The following is a 27,763-nucleotide window of genomic DNA, read 5'->3' on the forward strand; positions in this document are numbered from 1 at the left end:
TGAAGTCCACTTACCCCCTGCTCCCTCTTTTTTATTGTACTTTTTTTGAAATATAATTCATATACCATACAATTCACCAATTTGTGTACAATTCCAGTGACCCTTAGTATATTCAGTGTTGTGTGACTGTCACCACAATCAATTTTAGAACATTCTCATTACCCCATAAAGAACCCCCATTCTCATCGGTGGTCCCATTTATACCAACCACCCCCACATCAGCCCTCAGCCCCAAGGAACTATGAATCTGTTTCTTGCTTCAATGGGTTTGACAATTCTGGACATTTCAAATCAATGAAATCATACAATACGTGATGTTTTGTGACTGACTTCTTTCACTTAGGATAATTTTTTCAAGGTCTGTCCATGCTCTAGCATGTGTCAGTACTTTTTTGAATTGCAAATTATGTCATTACACTTTGGCTCAGGTCCTAATCTCAGGGTCATGAGATCGAGCCCTGAATCAGGTTCCACACCCAACATAGAGTCTGCTTGAGGTTCTCTTTCCCTCTCCCTCTGCCCCTCCTACTCGTGCATGCTCTCTCTCTCCAAAATAAATAAATAACATAGTTTTTAAATTATTAATTTGTTATCGGATCAGGTGGCATAATGGAATGACCAGAGGTTTGGAAACCCTGTGTTAAAATCTCAAGTCTACCACTTTTATAGCAAATATGCACAGAGTAGGATCAAGGAGAAAGCTTGAACATTGAGCTATTCTATTTTGTTTCAACTTGGCCACTCAGGGCATTTCCATTTCTCTCCACCAACAAGCCTCCTGATATGCAGGGTACCACTCTGTTCTGTGTACTTTCCACTGTCCTGGTTTCGAGAGGGTGGCTGCCCACACTGTGAGGCTCAAGTGAATGTTGAATAAGGCCATGTGGTGTAGGAGAGGAGAGTCCTCCTCCTGCAGGATGATGACGGGCTGGCATGGTGTCTGCTGTGCATGTGCATCCTCGGAGTGTGGTTACAGCGATGGGCACGTCATAGGTGTCTGCTCAGCACAGGCGAAGAGCACTTTTCATCTGAATTCCAACTGGGTACTTCCAGATACTAACTTGGTACTTATCATGACTTCTGGCCCTGGTGGCCAATATTCTTTGCCTAGACCTAGCCTTCTTCCTATTATGGCCTCACTCTCTCCCCTGCTTACCCACCCCAGCCTTTAGAATGTTAAAAGAAAAAAAAAGGAATAATGTGGAGCATGTATCTGTCCAGAGCTTTTCTGGCTTACACTCAGACCTGGAATTATTAACTTAGAAGGAAAGAATGCATTGGTCCCTTTCTCTTGTTCTACCCGCCTGGTCTGTCGTTAGGCATCAGTCAATGGAGGTGATATTAGGAGAAGTGCCACAGTGCTTATTACTTTGATGGTACATCATGCCACCACTTAACTTTTGTAATTCCTTCAGCTTGAGATGAGAATGATAGCACTCTGCTTCAAAGGACTGTGATCATCAAATGTGCATACTGTAAACTATTCTATTATGCAAGTTTTGATGCCTAAACCTCTGTCATTCCTTTAAGATAATGAATTCTACGTTTATTCTATATTTTTATTTATGTCTTGGTTTTGTATAGAGGAGTGCTAAGATTCCATTTTAGGGCAACTTCCCTTCACCTATATGCCCTTGTGGGTGATGGCTCTGGCCAGATGCTGAGCCTTCCTGCCCTGCCCTCTACCTCTTCCAGACATGTCAGCTTCTTTGCTCTTTCTCAAGCATCACCTCCCCTCAGTGCTTTGCACTTTCTGTTCCCTCTGCATGGAGGTTCTTTCAACTTTTGACCCTTTGGCTTGCTCTCTCATTGCCTACTGGTCTCACCTCAACCTGGGTATGCCCTACACCCAGTAAGTGTTTTCTTTTTCTTAATAGCACTTGATACCATCTGACAGAATATGGATCTGTTTCCCTCAGCTACAGTGAAAGCTCATGAAGGTAAGAACTTTTCTTTTTTTCTTTTCTCTCTCTCTCTTTTTTTTTTTTTTACTGTCTTGCCTCACAGTTACAAAACTGCCCAGCATAATGCAGACATTCAATAAATATTGGTTTACAGTTTGTCCTGAAATCCTTCACTTATTATCAAAGAGTATTTGGGGATAAAGCAGAGATATGAGTTAATGCAGAGAGAACTAGAGAGATTGGCCTGAATTTATGCACTATTTGTAAAAGAACAAAGTTGAATTTGGAGAAACACAGCAAGTGTAAAACCAGATTAAGGCATTTAGATTAGTAAGTGAAAAAGTATTGAAGAAAGGAAGTACATGGAATTAGGCGTTATTTTGGATAAACCCTGATATAATGTAGACCATTTTCAAAACACATGAAAGTCATGTAATTTCATTTTCTTTTAATGATCCTCTTGGCATTCTGCATTCTCTACCCAGATGACTGCAATAGTCTCTCGAGAGTCAGAGCTTTCTACTTGGCTGCTATGTGTCTCTGATCAGAATTCTCTTCTCCTATTTTACTCCTCGGAGAAACAACTCGGGAGGGGTAGTGCTTGCAGAATAGAAATTGGCTAAAAATTGTGGCACCAGATATACAATGCTATTATTTTTTCCTTTGGTAGGAAACTGAAGGTGTTACAAGATAATGAAAATTATTTTTATTTAAGGTGAGCTGTATCACTTAGCTCTCTCGTGAGAGACAGACAAGTGTATTGATAAAAATGTCTTCAAAATAACAGATTAGAACAACTCTTCTCTGTATTACACATGAGCAAAAAGGAAGTAGACAGGGAGCTTTAGTTTGGTTATTATTTCTGACCCAGAAGAGGAAAGAAGGGCTTTGACCACATTCTCAGCTCAGGCCAGTTGATCCAGGAAGTAATGGCAGCTTCCATGTTCAGCTCAGGATATTCAAATGATAAGAAATATCCACTTTGAGGAAGAGGGCTGAAGACAACACCAGTTTACCTGAATTTTAGTTGGCTCTACATTTGAGATGACATACAGGTCATGGAGAACCCAGTATTTGTCTCTTCATGTTGATGAGGGAACAGAAGGCAAGCTGAGGACAAAGCAGAAGCTGACACCCGACAACTCCCCCTCCCAGATGGAATATATGTGACATTCCTCATGCACTCCTGTCTGCCCTAAAGCTCAGGAAAGGAAAAACAAATAGTTAATTTATAGAGATCACAATCCTGCAAGACATGAGTCTCCTTCAGTTTACAAATGTCTTAGCAATCTACAAGAACAAAGCATTTCTATCAATAACCTAGCTTCCAGAAGGAAATGTAGGTACAATTAAATGTCCTTATAACCTGCAGCCCATTGACAGATACTTGAAGCTGAAGTGGGCAGAATGTAACGTTCCTCCAGGAAGCTCCCAACTATCTTCAGGTTAATGTCTTGCTAGAGGGAAAAACAACTTTAACTTGACAATGGCAAGGCCTTTGGTATCCTGGGAGTCTTCTTTAACATATGAAAATCCTTTTGAAACCTCTCTTTTCCTTACCTTCCCCAACCCCATAGTATATTATCAGCCACCCCTCACAACCCTGGTGCAGCAGTTCTTTCTGCCCAGGGATCCTGTCCCCGTGCTTTAATAAACCACTATTTTGCACCAAAGATGTCTCAAGAATTCTTTCTTGGTCATCGGCTCTGGGCCTCACTCCACCGAACCTCACCTATATTCCAAAACCCCATCGTGTCCTACCATTGCATTTCATTGGGATGAAAATTATCAGAATAGAGTTGTTCCCCCCACCCAAAAACAAACAAACAAGCAAAAAAAAAAGCAGAACTAAAGTAAAACAACAGAGAGGAAGGAAGAAATAGTCTTCACTGGCTGAACAATAATGCTCTAATCGCCTTTTTCAAATTGTTGATTTATTTGAGTAATAAACTCCTAAGAGAATTAGCAGACTCTCTTTAAGGTTAAATCCTCACTACTAAAACTGGTCCTTGATTGGTCCAGAATCATCAGCTCTTGCCTGGAATTCTTAGAAATGAAAAATCTCAGCCTACCCCAGACCCACAGAAGCAGAATCTGGAATTCTAACAAGATCACCAGGTGATTCTCATGCACATTAGCATTTGAGAATGGCTTGGTTAAACTCTGTGTTCATTATTCAAGTGCATTCAGGGATACGGCAGGGAGCATAAACAGTAAAGTGCAGTTTGGCATGAGGTAAAATGAGTGATCTCAGCTGAGACAAAGGACATGGTCCTCAAGAAATGTCAGTTTATTGTAAGGGAAAAGATCATACCCTGTCTGGGAAAGAAAAAAAAAATCTTCTGGCCATGGCCATAGTTTCCAACTCTTGGTTAAAACTGTGTGATTTAGCATGAGTTACAAGAAAGTGCCATTTTTAAGTAGATCAACACCAAAATGAAGCCAACCTTAGTGACCTCAAATGGCACCGGAGGATAGGACATCTGGGAGCAGAGCACGTTTTAAGGCAGCGCCTTGGAACTTGAAAGATCAACAGGAGCAACAGGTCTCCAGAATTAATAAGGGAGAAGAGTGTAGAAAGAGAGAGTTGAAATAAAACTTCGTGACTTTGCTTTCTAATCCAAAGAGGAACCAGACACCCCTTGAATAGAATAAGGAATGTGCCCATGTGGCCCTTGTTTGGAAGTGGGTAGAACCAAGAGCTTCTACACCAGCTCTGCATTATCCCGAAGCCCAGGAGTGCCTCCTGCTAGAACCGACAGCACCCTCATCAATTTTCCTCTATTAGATTAAGCAACTGAACGGATGCCCCATACCTTTGATTACATTATTCTGTGTGCTATATCCTCCTAACTCTATTTCCACGATTTATTTTTGACCCGTGAAAGGTTACAGGTCAACCAGAATTTTATTCTTTCTTCCTGGAAGTTATCTTGTCCTTATGCTATAACTTTGCTCTCATCACCATTACTACTTTTATGTATATCTATATTGCTTTTGTTTTCAATCCAGTTTACACAGATCGCATCAAGTCTCGTTTGTACGGCATACATTTTTGTCCTGCTAATCCAAATTCTGTATGTGGTGATGTGATTTAGCTGAGAGGATTTTGTAGGTGATATTGTGCTTCATTCAGCATACCCTATATTTTCCCAGCATTATGGTATGTTATGCTAATTTTTTCCATATATCCATCAGTTCCTACGTATAAAATTGCTTCTAGCTCCTCAATTGTTTGCTTGGTCTTGATAGACTAGTTGCTATTTATTCTGCCTGTCCCCTAAACTCAAATTCTCGATCCAACTTATTAAGAACAAATCTAGACTCTTATCACAGCAACTGCAGTCTCTCATCCTATATTAATATCTGGAGCTGGGTAGTTCTTTGTTGTGGGGTGGGTGCTGTATTATGAATCCCTGTTCAGCGGCATCCCCCAACACTATCTTCTAGATGACAGCAGCATCCAGCTTGTGGCAAAAAAAAAAAAAAAAAGTCTCCACATATGGCCATATGTTCTGTGGGTCACAAAAACCACTCTTAGTTGAGAACCACTTGTCTGCTAAAATTTGTCTCTAAAGTCACTACTCACCAGAAACAAGAGCTGATTTTTAGTTTTTCCTTCACTGCTGGCAGTGGGAAGCTGTGAGCATCTCCCTTCTTCTTAATTCTTCTAACACTCCTCTGACTTTCGACGTGTCCCTTCCCTTGTCTGGCTCTCATAGTGCACTCCCTGAGTTCTCCTTTCTTCTCTCCCTACTTGGTACCATTGCCTCATGATAACAATTGCTCTTATGGCTTCCATTATGTGTCTTTGACATTCTGATGATTGCCATGCCTCCATTTCTAGTCCTTGCACCTGCCCTGAGTTCCAGGCCTTCTGGACATCAGTCCCTGGGTGTGCTGCCAGCATGAATGTTTAGTTTGTGCATTCCTACCTTCCCCAACATACTTGGTGTCCATCATGTGTCTTCTTTGTCACTTCCTGTCCTCATCGCCCACCAAGTCTCCCTACTATCTCAAATTAAATTTATTAGCAAATCCTTTTATTATAAACACATATATTCTGAATCCCATATCTTTAATCTATCACCATATTTACCTAAAGCTAAAGAAACACCATGGCTTCCTTATCTCTTGTCTGCACTATTGCCACATTCTCATGAAGGTCTTCTGGTCTCGACTTTGGTCCACCGTACAAATTGCTGGCAAATTTACTACCCTAAGAAATAAATCTGAACATGTAATTCCATTGATTAAAAGACCTCTGCTATCATGTATCGCTTTTTGAATATAATTCACACACTTTAATATTGCATTTAAATACCTTCATGATCTGACCCAACACCTCTCTTTTGTCATCTTCTTTGGCAACCACGACGCACCATGTGGCCATCTCCTTGTGTGAGGGCACTGACGATTTTGCTCTTTCCCCATCCTGAGTGGCCTGCCCCACTTCCTGGCTGACAATCTCTTACTGATCCTTCCCGAAGAAGCTCTAATACCCCTCTCTGGAAGGGACTACAAGCCACAGGCAGAATTAGGCACTGTAATGCCACTGCCCTTCATCCCAGTGTACTGCAAGGGTTTCTTTAGGGGTTCATTTTTCTCTGAGGAGCCATCCTTAGAGGAGATCATATGACATCTCATACATGCGAATTAAAATTGAAGTTCTAGAGAGATCCTTCTAGCAGGATTTGGTCTTTGCTGTTACAAGCACTTCTTTGGTGGCTCAGCCTAAGTCTACAATGTTATACTACATTTTCCCTCACTGATGTCACTTTTTGTTGGAAGAATAGAATAATGTGTAGATCTTGTTGATGCCTAACACAATGATTATTTGTCAAAAAAAAAAATCTAAATAACTTAAATGAAAGAATTCAGTTGATTCAGCTGTACATTTTACAATAAAATTAAGAAATGAAAGCAAAAATAGCAACACATAGATATATGTAGGCACATGTATGTTCATGCGTGTGTTTTGTGTGTGGAGAGAGGGGAAGACACAGAGAGGGGGAAAAAAGAGGAAAAATGAGAGAGATCATGAGAGACAAAAAGAAAGATTGAAAGCATAGAAACATTAGAAAACTTCACTACAATTATAAGAAAAGAAAATATTTCGCATGTAAATGAAATTGAAACTTTTATAGAGCAAACTTTCATAGAGCAATATAAGCATATTGTTATATAACAGCTTTCTATTTTAATCAAATTAACTGCTAATAAATTTCATATCAGGGCACCTGGGTGGCTCAGTTGGTTGGGCGACTGCCTTCGGCTCAGGTCATGATCCTGGAGTCCCTGGATCGAGTCCCGCATCGGGCTCCCTGCTCGGCGGGGAGTCTGCTTCTCCCTCTGACCCTCCCCCCTCTCATGTGCTCTCTCATTCTCTCTCTGTCAAATAAATAAACAAAATCTTAAAAAAAAATTCATATCTCTTAGACATAGGAATGCAGAAATATATTTTGAAATGTAATAAAAAGGAAATGCATGTTTGTATTGGATTTTACATTTTCAAATGCCAGAAGTCCTCATTAAAGATCTTACCAGCTGAATATTTTCTTTGTGTTTTGTTTAAACGCAAACAACTTTCTATAACCTGAGCCAATTAACTCCATCATCTTAGCAGTACCAAATTGTACTTCGGATTCCAGCTTTACTCATTTTGGGCTAGAGTCTTTGACTCATGGCTCAAAAGTGATGCAATCTTGAAAATAAAAGACCAGTCCTTTATCTGCTAATCTTCTTCAAAATATTGACTCTGTGTCCATGGATGTTCATCATTGCAAAGGGATAAATGACTAAGGCTATCATAACGGAGTTTGATCAGTGAACGCAGCCCCACTTGTTCCCAGGGCCAAGCCTAATAACTGAGTCAATATGTTCAAACCCATCATCCGTGCACAGCATTTTATTAGAGAAAAGACATTTTGCCCATTCTTCCTAATTGTTTGAGTTCAAGTCTTGCTGATCATTTACCACATTGACTTGTAAATAGGAAATAAGACATTTGTTAGGGGTTCTTTCTGGTACCTCTGATCAGAAAAACAAACAAGCAAGCAAAAAAAGGTATGAGAATCAACTGCAAATGCAAAAGAACTTCTCTTTTCAGGAAAAGTCGAGGTTTTTGGGTTTTTTTAATTTTTATTGTTATGTTAATCACCATACATTACATCATTAGTTTTTGATGCAGTGTTCCACGATTCATTCTTTGTGCATAACACCTAGTGCTCCATGCAGAACGTGCCCTCTTTAATACCCATCACCAGGCTAACCCATCCTCCCACCCCCCTCCCCTCTAGAACCCTCAGTTTGTTTTTCAGAGTCCATTGTCTCTCATGGTCCATCTCCCCCTCCAATTCCCCCCTTCATTTTTCCCCTCCTTCTATCTTCTTTTTTTTTTTTTTTTCTTAACATATATTGCATTATTTGTTTCAGAGGTACAGGTCAAGTTTTTTAAGACTGATGAACACATATATGATCTTTAAGAGGTCTCCTGCTAACCTACATAGCATCCGTTAACAGTACAATGCTCTTCACCATCAAAATCAAAATTTTAAAGCCTCTTTTCCCATCACATACATGGGAATTAAAATTAAAGTTCTAGAGAGATCGTTCCATCAGGACTTGGTCTCTGTTGTTACAAGCACTTCTTTGGTGGCAGAGCCCACGTCTAGAATGTTACGCTGCATTTTTCCTCACTGATGTCACTTTTTGTTAGAAGAATAGAATAATGTGCAGATGCTGCTCCATGAGGTTGACTGGCAAGTGATTTCAGAGTTTCATCCTAATTAGATCAATAAAAGCTAATCCCTATGAGAGTATAAATAAGGCTTGCCAATTACACACTTAATTTAGAGAGAAGTAGTACTATTTTCAGTAAGTGGAATTATTATGACTGTTCCATTGCTCTCCTCCAACATTTATTCCCCTGGATCATTGAGCCTCAGATGTAACCTCAGAAATGTGGCGGGGGGCAGAATATGATGGATAGAAGGAGCGATCGTTGGTTCAGACTTACAGCTGCTTTGAGGCTTATGCATTGATTCAAGTAGAGAAAAAAATTAGTTTTGCAAAAGGTCACATGATTGTAGAATAATTGCTCATAAGCTCCTGTAAGTGGTAGAAACTCTTAAGATAATTATAAGTATCTATGTTGAAGTAACTTAAAATCATTCCACTTGACCACGTGTATAAAAGGTAAAGAAGTAACCCAGCACAACAATCTGCGAGCGGCGACCGTGTTACACAAGACGCGCTACGGTCAATTCTCCATCATCGGTAATAATGGAACAGCCTTCGCCTTGAACTGCTTTAACTGTCTGCAGGGGGGAATGTGTGTCCACCGCTAACAAAGTCACTTTCTATGGACCAGGAATCGATTTGGTCCTTTGCTTTATTCTCCATGCAGAATCACCAGTTACAACACAGCTATGCCATCAGGGATGGATGCAAATTACCTCCTCTTCCGTAGTAGATGAGAACCAATGAAGAAAATTGTAATTTTTGCTTCTGACAAAATACACCAACTGGGGATTTAATATTTGATTTGCTGTTTTGCAGATGTGCAATTATTTTAAAACTGATTTTAGTTTTCCTGTTCATTGACTCTTCCTTTCAACATTTATTTTAAAGTAAAATGATATAAATATGTCTACTTCCTTAACACTGTATATATGCAATATGCATGTGCATACTGGGCTTACAAAGATGCATGTGTCCAATGCACTATTGAATAAAATGTTACTTAAAAAGCAGTTTGTGAGCCTATATTTCAATTATAGTTATTTATAATAATATTTATATTTAGTCAATAAAATAAAACTTTTCACTTTATGCAAGGCAATACTCACAATTTCTATTATATAGGTCTTATGTTAGTATACATCTGAGCTTTAAATCACCAGTGGTGAATCATCACTATCTACAGTTCTGCTGATCTGTATATCCGATCCTGCAAGCAGAGTATCTCTCTGTTCCTACTCATCACAGAGCAGCTTCAGAGCAAACTCTCCTCAGTATACTGTCTGGGCAACATAACCAGTGTCTTTCTACTTAGGACAATAGGCAGCTAAGAGAGCATTTCTTCAATTTTACAGAAAAAAGTAATAGGACATTTATCTTGAATTCGCATTTTATATAACTTTCATACCCAAGATAGGACATGCACTTTAGGGAAATACGTCAAACTCGAATATATCACCTGTCCTTGGAGAAATAGAAAGTATTAAGTATTTATATATATATGTATATATATAGATAGACAGATAGATAGATAGATAGATAGATATCTTAGATCTAATATATTTATAATATATTTATATCTTGTCCAGATAACCTGGAGCAATAGATGCCCAGATAATGTTTGGGATTCTATTTACCTCCCAGAGTTATACAGAGAATTCATGGCACTGATGGTGTGTATAGGTAATTAATTTTAAGAGAGTTGTACTCTCCTTCAGACATAACAGAACTGGGGGTATGGTGACGGGATGTTCTCCTACCTCAAACAAGAGCAGAGCTAAGCATGAGATCAAAGCTTCAGCCTTCCAGTCATGATCCCTGGGGAATTCCTTCACTTCACTGAGCTCTCTGTGTGACTCCTGGTCTAACGATAAATGGTCCTTTTCTCTTTTGGTGGGGTACAGAGGCTAACATCCATGGAGGAAGAAAAATGAAGACAAAGGAAAGACAAGATTATATAAAGTCTCTGAAGTGATGTTGAACTGCTGAAGTTGAAAAAAAAAAAAAAAAAGTGCCATAAAAATGAAACTCTTCTTTCTAAATAGATATCCAGCACAGTATTATTTTTTTTGAAATCTGACTGTTACTCATTTATGATACCATATTTTCTCCCATTTCATGCATTCCCATTTACAATAGATGGGTGATGACGGATCATCCAGCTGGGGTCTGGGGGTTTGGCATGCTTAAACCCTCAGAGGACACTTAACTGTCCCGAAGAAATGGTCATTTCATCATTTAATCAGATACTTGGATGTAATTGCATTTTGGACACACATGCATTCACACACTTACACAACTGCATTTAAACTTCAAAGGGAAACTTTCTAAAGGGCATTTGTTTCTTATGGAAATAAAATAAGAATGAGCTGTATTCAAAGAGTGAGGAAAGCTATACACAGGAGACCTCTGTTTTATTGTGGTTTAGCTCATGGAGCAAATATGTTTAGTGGTTTCGGTCTACTTCCTTAGAAAAATGTCCACATTAAAAATGACCACCCAGGTTAGCAGAGTCTGGCATAATGCTAACATCCTAGAAAACAGGAGCCTCTACCCAGGGCCAATGTCCACTTCCAGCTCTTACTAAATTTCTTTTCCTCTGGGAAGAGATTTAAGTAAAATCAAGAGAAGTTATTCTATGGGTCTAAAAAACTATAATAAATCATGCACTTTAAACCAATAACTACTAAATCAAAATAAGTTCTTTTTAACCATAAATGGACACCATCCACCATGGGATCGCCCAAGAGTGAATTATTCCCCAGCAGGTTACAAACGTATTAGTGTATCACAGAATTGTGACCTGGGATGTTGCCCGGTCTTATGGAGATTCAACATTACAAATGAGAAAGCTATTGGGCTGTATGAAATTCTTTCCTAAAACAGTATCGCATTGTCAAAATTTTTACAATTATCAATCCTTGCCACAATCCTATAAAATGGATTTTAAGACTCATTCTTTTAGGTTCGCCCTACTCTCTGCTTTGCAAATGACTGATTCCTGGACAAACAGGCCACTACGATTTAGAGGAAAGGCTTGTGCAGTCTTGCCCTAGACTGAGAGTACAAGCTTGGGCTTCAGTGTCAAAGACCCTACATCTAGCAGGCACAATATAGTTAAATATATAGCTTCCTTGAAACATTTCCAATAGTAATGTGGTCTGGAAGAAGAATCTTTTTTTTTTTATTCTTATGTTAATCCCCTACATTACATCATTAGTTTTAGATGAAGTGTTCCATGATTCATTGTTTGTGCATAACACCCAGTGCTCCATGCAGAATGTGCCCTCCTCAATACCCACCACCAGGCTAACCCATCCTCCCACCCCTCTCCCCTCTAGATCCCTCAGTTTGTTTTTCAGAGTCCATCGTCTCTCATGGTTCGTCTACCCCTCCGATTTCCCCCGCTTCTTTCTTCCCCTCCTGCTACCTTGGAAGAAGAATCTTATGCAATGGGTAGAAAAATAAATATGAAGGCCCTAAAGAAAGTGGATGTAATTGCTTTGCACTAGAATAAGCTTGTTTTCAATATGTTGAGTTGAAATTCTGAAAATGGTAAATATATATATATACTTAAATATATATTTATATTTAGTAAAATTATATGTGTAATTTATTTATGTATTTAATATATTTATATTTAGCATAATATATATTTCAGAATATTTATTATATATTTCATAATACATTTATAGATTCAGAAAAAATATATATATATAATTTAGCCTGTATGGTATCTGACTTCTATGATTGAGATTTTTTTGGAATGTTCCAAATAACATAAGTGTTGGTTTTGCCTTTGAAGTAAAGTGGATTAGAACCATTGTTAGGTAAGTATAGGTGATGTCAGCATTATTTGTGGATTACTCCTATAGTACCTTAATACTTAATTCAACCTCGTGTAGCAATCCTTAATTTATTTCTAATTAAGTATTAGAAAAGTGTCATTTTCTATAAATGCTCAATCTTGAGCAATTCTTGGAAGTTTCTTTTTCAAGCATGTTTCCAGAAACGCAGAAGTCAAATATTTTTTCCATGCTGTAACAGCAAGACAAGTCTACATTCTACCTGGATACAATGTAAATAACATTTTTGTGGAAAAAAAAAATGCAGAACTCCATTATCCAAAACAGAGTTACCTATATGAAAATAAGGGCAAGAATGATGCCCTAATGCAGGGCAGCACTGCAAGCAAATTTGTTACAATTCTCAATTTTATACGAATAAGTTTTAATTTGGAGTAAAGGATCCATTTTCTACTTTTGGAAAACCACTGAGTGGAGAAAGATACATTTCATGATTTGTTTCTGTAAAAATCTTCTGTAAGATGAGAGAATGAAAGAAATGTACATACATATGTATATATTTACAGGTATTTGTATATAAAAATTTTGCATGTGTTAGTTGAGTATTCATTCTGAACTCCAGTAAAACACTCGGCTAGCAAAGTCTCAAATCAAGATAATTCAATGAAAACCAACATGAAAAATTCTAAAACACATAATTGAAAAGGGCACTGACAGCTCCCTCTGACTATCCCTGAGTCTCTTATAACCAATTTAAAGGATTTCTGTTCCTCTTAATTGATTAAATATCCTCCCTCCATACTCATTCGCCTTGGCACCAATTATAGGCTCCTGAATTTACATCTTCAGTAAATTAACTAAAATAAAATTTTCTTAAAAGCCACGATGGTGGTAAAGAATCTGATATATAAGCACAGAACATGATGACAGGACAAGTGCGAAATTATGAGTTCCTTAAAGTAGATCCTGACTAATCTTCTAGACCCTATACTTACTGCAGTGCTTGACATCAAAAGTAAATCAATAACTGTTTTTGCATTGTTGAATTAACCGTGTTCATCTTGTGGTGGAATTTATTTTTAGTTGCAGATTTATCTTGTCAACTAAAACCGCTTGATGGTTGAGGTTTCCTTAATCATGTGGTCAATAACTTAATTGTTGCTGTATTTGACTCTCCAGTAATCTATACAGAAGTGGCAAATGGTATTTGTATATGCTTGTCACCAATCAATTATGGTAACTTGGAAAAAAATCACTTCACATTACAATGAAAATAGTTCCATAATTCAGTGATTAACATGAAACATAAACTATGATTTATTTTAGTAAAGACATCTTACTATTATTCCAGTTTTGCTAACAATTGGAAGGAAACACATCTTCCCTGTAAGTGACATTTTCAGTACTATTATCATCACAATTCTCTTCTAATTTTGGTTTTTGTTTCCCTTTGAGTTGAATAGAACAACTTCTGTCTCATTATGGTCTTTCCGATTAAAATTAACTCATGTGGATGGGCAAATATTTGCATTGTTATAATATTGGATTAATAACACTCACAGCAATAGCAATTAAATCTTTCCTGACCAACATTGAATATGCCCAATTTTATCATGTCTGTGAGGAATACAATTAAAAAAAAGTCTGTTGGGGCGCCTGGGTGGCTCAGTTGGTTAAGCGACTGCCTTCGGCTCAGGTCATGATCCTGGAGTCCCGGGATCAAGTCCCGCATGGGGCTCCCTGCTCGGCAGGGAGTCTGCTTCTCCCTCTGACCTTCCTCCTTCTCATGCTCTCTATCTCTCATTCTCTCTGTCTCAAATAAATAAATAAAATCTTAAAAAAAAAAGTCTGTTTTTTCTTTGTATTTGCTGTGACTAGACTTCTTTTTTTTCTTATACATCTAACCTTGGTCCGATATTAGTTTCCATTGGAAATACTAAAAAGATCAACAATGGGTCACATTATATTCCATTTTCTCTAGGGCAAAAATGAGAAACCATGAATTTAGTAAATCTTATTAGCAAATGTGATAATTTTCTTTGACGATGAAAATTATAATTTTATGTTACTCACTGTTCACACAATAATAATTTATATAGTTTAGGAATCCATTATGGGAAGAAGAGTTGCACACATTACTCTAATAATAGAATAGCATATGCATGCCCACATGCTCACACACCTATATGCACATACACTCAATTCTTTGCTAGTTTCCAAGATGAATTTAATACAGCTAACCGCTGTTTGCTTCAACTAGATGATAACAAAATAGTCTTTCTCCACAAAAGAATTACCAGGGGAATTATGTTAAAATGCAGATTCTGAGTTTGGAGTTTCCGGGTACAGCCAGAAGGAGTATATTTCCATTAAGCTCCAAGTGATGATGATTCTGTTGGCCTGGGACAACAATTTGAGTAGCAAAAACCTAGATGACATTTTTGGTCATTCCCAACATTTGGACTTAAGAATTTTCTCCAGTAAAGACCAAAAGATTATATAGTTGCACAGGGTTGGTAAGAAAATAAGGATACTTGAATCATATTTATCTGTTCTCTCACCAAATTGCTCTGCTTCCTTTGGAGCTGCTGTATTTTTTATGAGGTTTCATTAATCTAAGCTGGAAGGTTATTTTGCTGAACTCTGTTCAAAGAGAAGAAACCTGATAATAATGCATTAACACTAATGAAGAGAAAGTACCCACCATATGTCTTACATAATATTTGATCCTCTTAGGATACATGCAACCCTTCTGGAATTATTAATTTATATCTTTAGTTTTAATTTTCTAGTACCTTTATATTTTGATTATATTCCAGCTTCTACAACCGATGATTCATACGTTCTTAAATGAAACCCAGTGCCAAACCCAAAAGTACTCCATGTGAAACCATGAGGATTATAAAAATAGCATAATTTTATTTTTCCATGAATCTCATTTACATATCATTTATATGACTATTTAAGATGAACATCATAACAGAAGTGTTTTATAGATATGTAGTGTTACTGTATAGTGTTTCTCTCATCTACAACTGGATGTTTTCTGTGCTTTTAAAAATCAAACATACGAATTTCAGTCTTTACTGTCCAAACCATTCATGGAACACAATTTCAGTTTGCTCTTCCATAAAAAAATAAAATAAAATAAATAAATAAATAAGCAAAAACAAAAGCAAACAAACTAAATGAGATCAACTGCACTCCTCAGAGAGACCCCAGAGAGGTACTATTTAAGAAAGTGAGAGTCAGAAAGAAAGAATATATTTATACTGACATGTGTTTGTTTAACATTTTTGATTTTGTTCATCATGGATATTTTTTAAAGTGTTCATTAAAATATTATTTATCTTGATTACTGAGGGTTTTTTTGTGCCATCTTAAATTTTATACCTGCTCCTGATCCAATTGAGTGTAGTCATGAACATGGACACAATCTCTTAATAAGTTTATTATTAAAGATAATAAACACATTTAAAATGATTTCCTCACCATTATGAATGAAAAATTAACTAGTTTTAAGCCTCATGTACATTAAAAATCTCATTCTTTTCTATTCTTTTTTTTTAACATTTTTATTTATTTATTTGAGAGAGAGAATGAGAGACAGAGAGAGCATGAGACGGGGGAGGGTCAGAGGGAGAAGCAGACCCCCTGCTGAGCAGGGAGCCCGATGCGGGACTTGATCCCGGGATTCCAGGATCATGACCTGAGCCGAAGGCAGTCGCCCAACCAACTGAGCCACCCAGGTGCCCCCTATTCTTTTTTTTTTTTTTTTGTAAGATTTCATTTATTTGTTTGAGACACAGAGATACAGAGAGAGAGAGAGAGAGAGCATGAGCAGGGGGAGAGGCAGAGGGAGAGGGAGAAGCAGGCTCCCCGCCGAGCAGGGAGCCTGACATGGGGCTCAATCCCAGGACCCTGGGACCATGACCTGAGCGGAAGGCAGACGCTTAACCATCTGAGCCACCCAGGCGCCCCATTCTTTTCTATTCTCTTATGTTTATTTCTCTATCCAGTTTATCTCCCCAATATTACTTATGCACACAAAATTTAAAATAAATACATTTTAGTATTTCTTCTATCCTTAGGCTTTATTTTCGAGATCGCGTGTTGTGCTCCTTTCTACCCTAACATTTAGCTTCTGTATATTCCTCCCATTCTGTCCAAGTTCCTATCTAATACTTTTCTACAGTGCCGAATCCTACCCTGGAAGGTCTGATCACAGCAGAGCTGAGGAGATTTCTGAAACCTCTCTCTCCAAAATGTTGCTCTGAGAATAAAGCATATGATTATCTTCCAAATCGTTTCTCTCTTTAATGCACAGTGTTATTTTATCAATTCCACTTAATTTATTATGAAACATGCTTCGCAGTTTTGCCCTAATCCTCCTTTTTTTCAGCCGTCTTTTAAAATTAAGTTTTAATGCCTTCAATCTAAGGCATGAATCTCTACTGGGATATCTTTGTTTTACGTTTTTCTTTACCCCACACTGCTTTACCTTTCTTTGCTTTCACATTTCCTGCCTAACGCTTTTCACACTGATTTCTCTCTTTCCATTGTGTTACTGCCATGAGAGACCAACTTAGGGACACAATATTCTTTAGAAGGAATCTGAGAAAGAGAAGAGCAAACTAAATGAAATCAGAAACCCTTCTCTAGTCTGTTTCTGCCTGACTTCATCTTAGAACCAAAGCCAAACAATTCTCTTTGGTGGTTACAAAACACCTAGGCTCCACCCTTATGTGCTCATGAAGGCCTACTGGGGCTTCCTGTTTTCTACCTCATTGAATCAAAACTCACAAAGCTTCAAGTTTATGATTTTCCATCAAACTTGGCCAAACTCCTCTCAGACAATATAAAAAATAAAATAGTTCTTTCATAGCCACTTGATATTTTCCTCTATGTTTGTAAGGAATTAAGAGAAGGTATGTGAAAAACCAGTAGTAAATACCAAAATCTTCATGACTAAACAAGCAGATTAATGATCAGAGGGAATAACACATTTCAGAATCCTTTTATCCCATCTTTACTATGTGCCTAAGTCTGTGAATTGTAGTAAGTGCTGGAATTGATCACAGCTGTAGAGCTTTCATCACGGGCACATGGTGCTCTGTTAGTGATGCAGACAGCGTTCATGGATATTCTCTTCTGGCAAATAACCCTTCTTCAGTCTAATAAAAAAGAAAAGTCCAGTATTCTCAGCATTTGAGCTCTATGCATGTCACTAATTCTGATATTGTTGTTTTTTTATAAACACTACATAATGCAGGGTATTCAAGTTTCCCTATCTGTATTTTATAAATTGTAACACATTTTCTGATTCAGAAAGTAAGGGTAAAAGGATTACTTACTTCACATCAATGAGAGTTTTATTTTCCTTCCAGTAAATTGCATCGTGTGTGTGTACGTGTGCATATGGGCCACCTTGTGTGGTGAGAACCTAGCTAAATAGATTCTGAGATATAATAAATCTGTTTATTAAAAAATTTAAATATAATTGTAGTAATAATAACAAAGGGAATATCTGGTACCTATTCAACCCAATTACAATCTTTGGCAAGTTCCTATTTGCAGCATGACATAATTTAACAACCAACAGGTATAAAATAAAGACTGCCTATATTTTTTCACATGTTCTTTGTTTCTGAAAGAACACTAAGAAATATGCTTACCAGGCAGGGCATTTTCATTACGTTTAACAACTTTTGATTTCCTTAACTTTTGGATAGGATTTTGAATGCTTTAAAGATGGCAAAAAGAAGTCTATAGGAGTATCCAGTGAGAGTTTACTTCTGTATGTTATCCACTATGAATAAATTATTGATACATTTTATTTTGTTATAAATCTCTCTCATAGCCTCAATTAAACTAAACCTTCCTCCCTAAAAGGAATGTTTTTCCCATTGAGTGCTCCCTTTAGGTTTGAATGAATGGAAGATCCCTGTCATTCAAGATCCACTATCAACTTACGGTAAGAGAGTACATAAACACAACATCAGATCCAATAACTCACTGGGAAAATATTTAGGGAAATAACCTTTTCAGTTTAATAATTGGTAAGATAGAATAAGACTATAATATGGGCGCCTGGGTGGCTCAGTTGGTTAAGCGACTGCCTTCGGCTCAGGTCATGATCCTGGAGTCCCGGAATCGAGTCCCGCATCGGGCTCCCTGCTCGGCAGGGAGTCTGCTTCTCCCTCTGACCCTCCCCCCTCTCATGTGCTCTCTCTCATCCTCGCTCTCTCAAATAAATAAATAAATCTTTAAAAAAAAAGAATAAGACTATAATATCTATTTATTGATGTTTTTATTCTGTCAATTTGTATAACCTCTAATAAGTACTGACATAGTAATAGCGATGTGAATACAGCTTGAGTAATCCATCAGTCACCCATACAGGTACTTCAAGATTCAGAAATAGTAGCAGAGGTTTGTTTTTCTCTCATTTTTTTTTTTTTTTTAACTGAGGACAAATCCATCTTCAGTCCAAATGAAAAGGTCATTTGAGTGGTGTTTGTTACACAAACTCAGGCCATTCGGTTCCTAGTGACCCAGAAGGAAGCTGGTGTTGCCTCCTGGGAGAAGGTGAGCCATGTGCAACTTTGAAACACCTTGTGCTTGCTGTTGGTCTTCTGTTGTTGTTGTTGTTGTTGCTATTATTATTACATCTACTTTGTACTGAAGACCTGGGATCAGAGAAGGAACGAAGTGCTTTGGTGTATGTGACAGTCAGGGAGGGAGTATGGACAAGTCTGAAGAAGTCTCTGGCCAGGGCTGAGAGCCCTTTTCCAAACATTTACCCTGGAATTGTGCTTTGTGCTGAGGACAGTAAGTGTGTGCCTGTGAAGTGAGAAAACTGAGTGCTGCAGATGCAGAATGACTGTCGGCCACTGCACCAGGGAACTGTCCAGGGGCCAGGGAGGGGGCCCCTTCAGAGGCAGACATCGGGGAAGCAAGCAGCCAAGGAAGTGGTCAGCACGAACGAAAGTTGGCAGTTGGCGCTCTGTCCTTCATGACAAACAAGCCCCTTTTGTCTGAATATATTTTGGGGATTTAAGGATAACTGAAAAGAAGAAGCTTCAAAAGGGTAATAATGCATTCGGGCACTCTAACACCTTGCTACTAAAAATAATTCTGTGAGCCAGCAACTCTAGCAGCACCAAGGAGCTTGTTAGAAATGAGATTCTCCGTCCTCCATCCTCAAACCTGCTGAAATAGCATCTGTATGTTCCCCAGATCCCAAGGTTATTCACAGACATAGAAAACTTTGAGAAGCATGACTCTAGCAATTAATTAGAAAAATAGGATATATATTTCCTGTATGTGGAATCAATCAAATACTATACACGTAAATTATTTTTCCATAAATGCGTGCTTATGATTAGATAAAGTTGAAGTGAATGTGGTCTCTGCCCTTTATTAAGCTAATATTTTGTTAAGAAGTGACAGCAGTGATTTATTAGCTTTTTGGTTATATTTGCAGAAGGTGATATTTTTCAAGTCTACTTAATTAAACAAATACTACAAGTATGTGCAAAATACATTTCTGCCCAAATGATCAAAACACTTTTTTTTCAAGGAGGAAGGTAAGTGTTATTCCCAGACTTGGAGTTTGCCAAAGAAGGAATTAATGACAGCTGTGAAAGCCACCAGTCCACAAGCTTTTGTCACAACAGGACTGAGTAGCAGAGGTGAACATGGAATAAGGGTGAGCACAAGCCCTTCTCCCAAAGGCCCCAGAGGCTGCCTGAGGGCAAATCATCAATACAGAAACTGAATCATGTTGTTTTCCTATATGAGTTGAAAATTCAGAATCAAGCATCCATCGATCGGTCAAAAAAGCAAGATGATGACAACAATCATGATCCCACTTCAAACTCCACCTGATAAAAATAATGTACAGAACGATCTGACTTGCTCTGAGGCATTCATCAGGGTATGCGCATTACACTTCTATAGAGTGACAGATGGTTGTGAATTAATGAAAGGAAGACACCAAAAAACACTGAAATTATTTCAGAATGAGTTTCCCAAAATATGGCATATGGCTAGAAACAAATTCTATGTTATGCTTGTTAAATCCATTAGGTGAATTCTTGCTTCAGCCTGTTGTTTCTTTCTAGTTTTCTTCTCTCCCCCCCCCCCCCCCCCCCCCCCCCCTCCCCTTTCCCTCCCCCCCCCCCCCCCCTTCCTCGCCCCCCCCCTTTCTTTCATTCGTTGCAAGGTTTCTTAATCCAGGATATAAAATGCCTGTAGTCAAGAGGTACTAAAAAGTATTTAATGATCAGTCTGTACCTCAAAATACAGAGGCAATGATGACCTGTCGCCTTCCACATGAATAACAGCTTCTTTTTCTTTACACTCCCAGCTTTTTCTTATTCCATTCCAAATGTCATAGTAACTATAAAAAGCATTTTGCTTCCCAGAAAAGGAATAATTCATTTGATATTCATCATTCTGGTCAACAACAACAACATAAAACATGAGTGCCAAGGAAGACTTAAAGAGGAATTTGACTTTCAATCACAGAGATTTTCTGAGTTTTAGGACCTTGTACCTTTAAGTTTTATTGCAAAAGGAGATAAACAGCTTGAAGCCAGAGCATCCACTATCCCAGTTATAAGAAAAAGGGCAATTAGTTCCCAATACAATGCTACTTTATATATCCTAAATCTCCTTCATAATTGTTTTAAAAATTGGACACTCCCCAAATCCAGAGTTTAGGGGAAAAAAATCCTCATAAAATATGTATTTGCTCCAAACTTCTCTACTAATCCTTTAATAAAGAGGATGTGAGCATCAAGAAGAGTCCAAGCTAGAATTAAGCAGTATGTTAACTATTACTTTAGCTCTGAACCTTACTGTTCCATGTTAAATGAATTTGTCTTTGAAGGAAACCGTGCAAATTACCACAGGACTTGACTTGAAAGGAGTGATTTGGGTTCTCTGTCCATATAATCCACAGCAACGCTGGCTACTTTAGACTGTTAATTTTCACCCAGTCTTGAATTTCTTTGTATTGTCCTGTTATGAGTGCATACCTGAAAGCATATTTGTGCTTTTCCTGTAAGCCATATTTAATTCTCTTCAATTTCCCTTGAACTGGAGAACGGTCTGAAGAATACTGAGAATTACAATCTAATGAATTGAGTTATGAGCTCAAGAGAGATAACTTTTGGATCAATCTCTTCTCTTTCAGACAATATAAGTAAGGGGCTTAGAAGAATCTATGGCATATAGTAATTGTTAAACATTATTATAAGTGTTAAACATTATTATTAATACTGCTATTGCTATATTATTCTTAGAAATGTGGAAATCTAATTTCTGTAATTACAAATATTCTAAAACTTTTTTTTTTTAAGATTTTTTATTTATTTATCTGAGAGAAAGAATGGGAGACAGAGAGCATGAGAGGGGGAGGATCAGAGGGAGAAGCAGACTCCCTGCCGAGCAGGGAGCCCGATGCGGGACTCGATCCCGGGACTCCAGGATCATGACCTGAGCCGAAGGCAGTCGCTTAACCGACTGAGCCACCCAGGCGCCCCTATTCTAAAACTTTTGTATGAAGTTTTATATAATGTCTACCAACATGTGATCAAAATAGTCTCTGTGTTCAACACCTATTTGCCCTGATTAATATTTAAGATTACTTATTGTTTGTTCTAGAGTATAGAGAGAAAACATTATTATCTTAATCATACATTACACTCTTGAAAAAATAATCACCGGGCGCCTGGGTGGCTCAGGTGGTTAAGCGTCTGCCTTCGTCTCAGGTCATGATCCCAGAGTCCTGGGATCGAGTCCCGCATCGGGCTCCCTGCTCCTCGGGAGCCTGCTTCTCCCTCTCCCTCTCTCTCTCTCTGTCTCTCATGAATGAATAAATAAAATCTTAAAAAAAAAAAAAAAAAAAGAAAAAATAATCACCTTAATTATTGGCTTCAGAGTTAAAGTTTTGCAATTCCTAATATAAATTCAAAGCCTAATTTAACTTAAGTCTAATCCTATTTGCTGTGTTCTCAAAAAACTTTTGTTTCCCTAATCAATATCTTCCCATATGTTTTCAAAATGGTAAAAAATATAAACATATAATATGCATTGAACATAGTCACAGTGCTAAACAATTCTATTATTGGGAATAAATAATAAACCTATATTATAACCATGTATTATAAGTGCTAATGTAATTCTAGTGTCCATAAGGGAAAACTGAGGCATAGAAACTTTAAGCAAAGCCAAGATGACATAGTTAAAGGTTGCAGCAAGGGATGTGTCAAGGGCATTGCCCCCGAGGCTACCCCACCCTTCAATGCCCTCTGCAATCTCTTCTAACAAGGACAGAAAATTCCCTACCCAGGCAGAGAATATGGATACTCTCATCCCATATTCCATTCTGCTATTGTCTGCTATTATTTTTGTTTGTTTGATTTCCATAGATGGAGTATTTTAGTGACTCATAAAATTGTATGATATGTCATACAAGTGTCCTTATATTTCTTGCTAACCATTTTCTCTATTAGATTGTCAATAGGGACATATTTTTCCATTCTCAAACACATTTCAATTTTTTTCTAATGTTTTCCAGCACTGTCTTCAATTAATTCTTCAGGGGAATATTTCTAATTTCTAAAAGTCATTTTGAATATTATTTTTGTATATTTATTTTTCTCATATCATGTGGTAATACTGTTTTTCTGACAAGCTATCAACTATTTCTTAGAAGTCATTGGTAAGAATATTTATTAGAGTATTTCTCAGGACATGGGCGCCTGGGTGGCTCAGTTGGTTAAGCGACTGCCTTCAGCTCAGGTCATGATCCTGGAGTCCCAGGATCGAGTCCCGCATCCGGCTCCCTGTTTAGCAGGGAGTCTGCTTCTCCCTCTGACCCTCCTCCCTCCCATGCTCTCTATCATTCTCCGTCTCTCTAAATAAATAAAAATCTTTAAAAAAAAAAAGAATATTTCTCAGGACATACTTTGATAATCTTATCAACATAACAACAGATACAATGATAATTTCTTATTTTGTTAATCAGACTCCCATGGCATGGAGTAAAAGGTGAATGACACAAAAAGAAATTATTCTATTTCATACCTCTTACCTATGAGGCCATCCTAGCCCTTGTAAAATCTTTCCCACAGAATGTTCCTTGTGTCTATCTTCTTTTATTTCTTATGCTGCAAAATATTCATTTCTAGGGTTGGATCCACACAGGAGGAAAGATTTATTCATGTATTCATTCATTCCTTCATTCTGTATGAGTTTATTGAATACATATTCAATCAGTTCAAAATATATTTCTTTAACCTTAATCTTGAGTAGGACACCATGCCAGGCACAGAGAAGGATGGAGTGAAAATATGGGATTGGAAAGGAGCAAAGTCTGATCTTTCCCACATTTCACCTTTACTCCCAAAGCCTCTATTTACTGTTGATTTGTTCCGGATGTGACTTGATGGTCCTAGTCATTTCAGTATGCTATAGCCTCGTGTGAAAAACAAGTATCTCCCCGAAGTGTCTGACTTACTACCAAGAGGAGAGATAATCAGCAAGGACAATCAGAATCAATGTATGCAGCTTGCATGTGATGTTTGCAGAGAGTATCGAAACATAAAATATATTATACAAAAAATATATACGATAAGAACATATGCATTGACTTTAGGAATCTGGGTTGTTTTGGATCTTATTTAGATCAAGGCTGCCTGTACTTCCTGATGACAACATTCTGCTCTCAGGTTGAATTCTCCCACAGTCTAACAGCAAGTAATATCCTTCTAAGAGCCATGAATATACCTACTCCCCTGAATATCAATTACGTTAACACGGCAATCTTCCTAGTCTCCAGTTGCCCATGAAACAGAGCCTTGAAATTCCTCCAGAACCTAGGTCACCTTCATGCCAACAGCCTGCTCAGTCACCCTGATGCCTAGGTACTGAGAGGCGGGGCTTGCCAAAGGAAGAGTCACATGAAAATAAAATGATGTCACTATCAGGAGTCTTCTCATTTCCCATTATGCTAACAAAATAGAAAAGATACATCTTCCCCCGAATTTATATTCTTAAATACCTATCTCTCTCTCTCAGCAGCAGCAGGAGAAAAGCTGTGCATTGTGCTTCACTGGACATATCTTTCATCTTGTTTGGAAACATGTATTGTTTTTTCTTTTTAATAAAAATTGGAGGTGATTTTGTTTTTTAAAAAGGAAAGAAAAAGACTTATCTATTTTATCTATCTATCTGGCCCCCTTTCTTGATAAAGGTATTCACCAGACATCTGTTTGCACTTATACACTAAACATACACACACCCACACACACAACTTGTCTGAAATTTTATAAAAGATCGGCACATTCGCTCTGACTCTCCACATTTAAGATCATGTCTTCTCTGTGTGAGATGTCTTCAAATCATAATGGTCAATGACTAAAGACCATTTCTGGGAAGATTTTGAAAATATCAAGTTCTTGACACACACCACCTACACCAAGGACAGGCTAACTATGACATACTAATGAATCTAAGTAGTTCTTCATTCAGTTCATTCAGTTTTTACATCTGTAGAAATAAACACCATAGTCTCTCAGAATTACTCAATGTGTCTTCTCTGCTTTATCTGCCAACATAAATAGAGGCACAGATTCCAAAATAATAACCACTTGGGCCCAAAAAAGTATTTTTCAGAATTACACCAGAGAAAAATATGAGAAAAATACCTAGAATAGAAACAGAAACTTGAAGGATTCAAGGGATAAAAGCAATACATTTTTCCTTCTTTAGTGAAATCAATACAATTGACTAGAATAAAACATTCAAAATGTAGAAGATTATGAAATTTTTATGTGTTTCCTAAAATATAAAAGTGTTATTTTAGTCTTTGGGGTGCCTGGGTGGCTCAGTCGGTTAAGCGTCTGCCTTCGGCTCAGGTCATGATCCCAAGGTCCTGGGATCGAGTCCCGCATCGGGCTCCTGGCTCAGCGGGAAGCCTACTTCTCCCTCTCCATCTGCCTCTCTCCCTGCTCATGCTCTCTCTCTCTCTCTCTCTGTATCTCTGTGTCTCAAATGAATGAATAAGATCTTAAAAAAAAAAAAAAAGTGTTATTTTAGTGTTTGAAGGACTTTAGCTTTGGTTGCTGTCATTTAGAAACTGTTCTACTTGGGGACAAGTGAGTAGTGTATATATAAACAACATACAACATATATATGATTTTTATATTTATATATTTATATGATATTTATTTATAAATATATTTATGTTTTATGTATATGTCTTCATTTCCTCATTTACAAATGAAATATTAAAAAGACTATTATTTATATATCACTCAGAAAATCATAGGCCTGCAAACATTTTGAGTTAACACCACAGTGCCAAGTAGAGTGCCATTGAATGCTTTAGCATTTCAAGAAATATTGCATCTTAACTCCAGCCTATTGCCTACAACATAACTGATGATTTCTGTCCCTCTTATGATTAGGGCTTCCTCCAGGACCAGAGACTTCCATGTTCTTCGTACAAAAGGCAGTATGCACTATGGTGTGTAAATGAAATTCGTAAATCAGTGATCAAGCTACTTAATGAGAGATTATTATAGTACCTATCAAAAATTTGAATAGACAATGTGAAAAATTGAGAGGAGAATTTCTCCTTGGTTTAATGTAATGACGCCACTCTAATTAATCTCAAGGCGGGAGAGTTAATTTTGTGGGGTTTCGCAAGCAAAGACAAAAGTGTTTCTATTCAGCCTGTTCTAAAATAAGGAAAAAAAAATTAAAAAGATCTATAGTCAGACTTTTAGTTCATGAAAAGACACACTGGAATTCAAAATACCTTAAGCCTTTTCTTCCCCCTGATTGTCAAACTAGTAAATAAAAATAACGCATCTTAACAAATACTGATTACATTTATGAACTTTAAAATCTGATTGTATTAATTTTTAAGCTGATGTATTTCCTTTTAAAAAATATTGTTGGGAAATGGTCTCAGATATTCAGGTGGTCTCAGTGTTTTCAAGGACCTATCCCACTACTTGAAATCTAAGCCTATGTTGATCCTAGCAAAGATTATGCCTCTAGACACAGCCTAACCCTGTATTCAGATACGTGACTTTTATTTTCCTCCTTTTTACTTGATTATTCCTGTATTTCTATTGATATTTTAAAGTCCCCTTACTCTTTCTCTTTATCTGATACATGAATAACTACTGATGCTGCATCCAGGAGACATTAGACGCATAAACAACATTTTCTTAAATATATCGGTATTATAAGATTTATAACAGTATTTAGTGATTTGCTACTAACACAGAGCAGTGAATTTGGAAGGAACTGGATATATTTCAAGATTAGTATAAACTAAGTACAGCACACAAAGCTACTCTCTGCTTACTAATTAAATTTCTTACTGAATTCTTTAGTCTGGAAGCAATAGCTAAGATAGATCAGTAGGAGAATGTATTGCATGGATCCATTTAGCTAGTATCTTAGATCAGAACAAAGGTCACCATAGGCTGATTCCCTACTGAAAAGCCCCAGTAGTAGCTTAGCCATTCCCGTCTTGGAGAACAAAAGGCCCATAGAATTATACTTCCTGGCATGATACTGTTTTTTTAAAATAATTTAGATATTTTGTATTTAAGCCTTGTTTTGTAAAAATATGTACAATTCCTCTTTATTCTATGTTCAAATTTGGTTGATATTACACGAATAGTTTTAAATACCACAGACTTTGAATATGAGAAGCTTACTGCTTCCCTAAGATTATTTTTCCCAAACGAGTGAACAAAAAATGGTAACTACAACATAAAAGGATATTAACCAGCACCAATACAGGGCTCTGAAAACAAGAAAACTCTCTCCTTATCTTCTGTCTCTGAAAAGTAAATCAAATGTGGGACAGAAAAAAAAAATAGTAAAAATTAAGAGAAAGATTGCTAAAAAAGAGAGAACATTTGTTCTTTGGCTTTATGTAGCATGACAAACCAGATCTTTGATGATGTAGATATCTTAAGTGGAAACCCATGCTGGATTTTTAAAAGGCAATGTTGTTTTAACAGATTTGCTTATGCATTTATTTATTTATTTACTACCTGCCAACATTATAAATATTCTCCTAAATAAAAATTCTTTAAGAAGAGACTAGAATGGCAATTATATATATTTTAAGAAACCCCTATAAAATCATGTACCTTATGAAGCACTCAAAGTGATTTCTAATCATCACATATTTAAGCTGTGTATTTATTTAATTGTGACAAGCAAAATAACATTACATAAATTATATTCTATCTTCAGGCAAAACTCATTCCA

Source organism: Mirounga leonina, unplaced genomic scaffold (genome assembly GCF_011800145.1).
Source record: "Mirounga leonina isolate KUSES-001 unplaced genomic scaffold, KU_Mleo_1.0 Mir_127, whole genome shotgun sequence".
NCBI lineage: Eukaryota > Metazoa > Chordata > Mammalia > Carnivora > Phocidae > Mirounga > Mirounga leonina.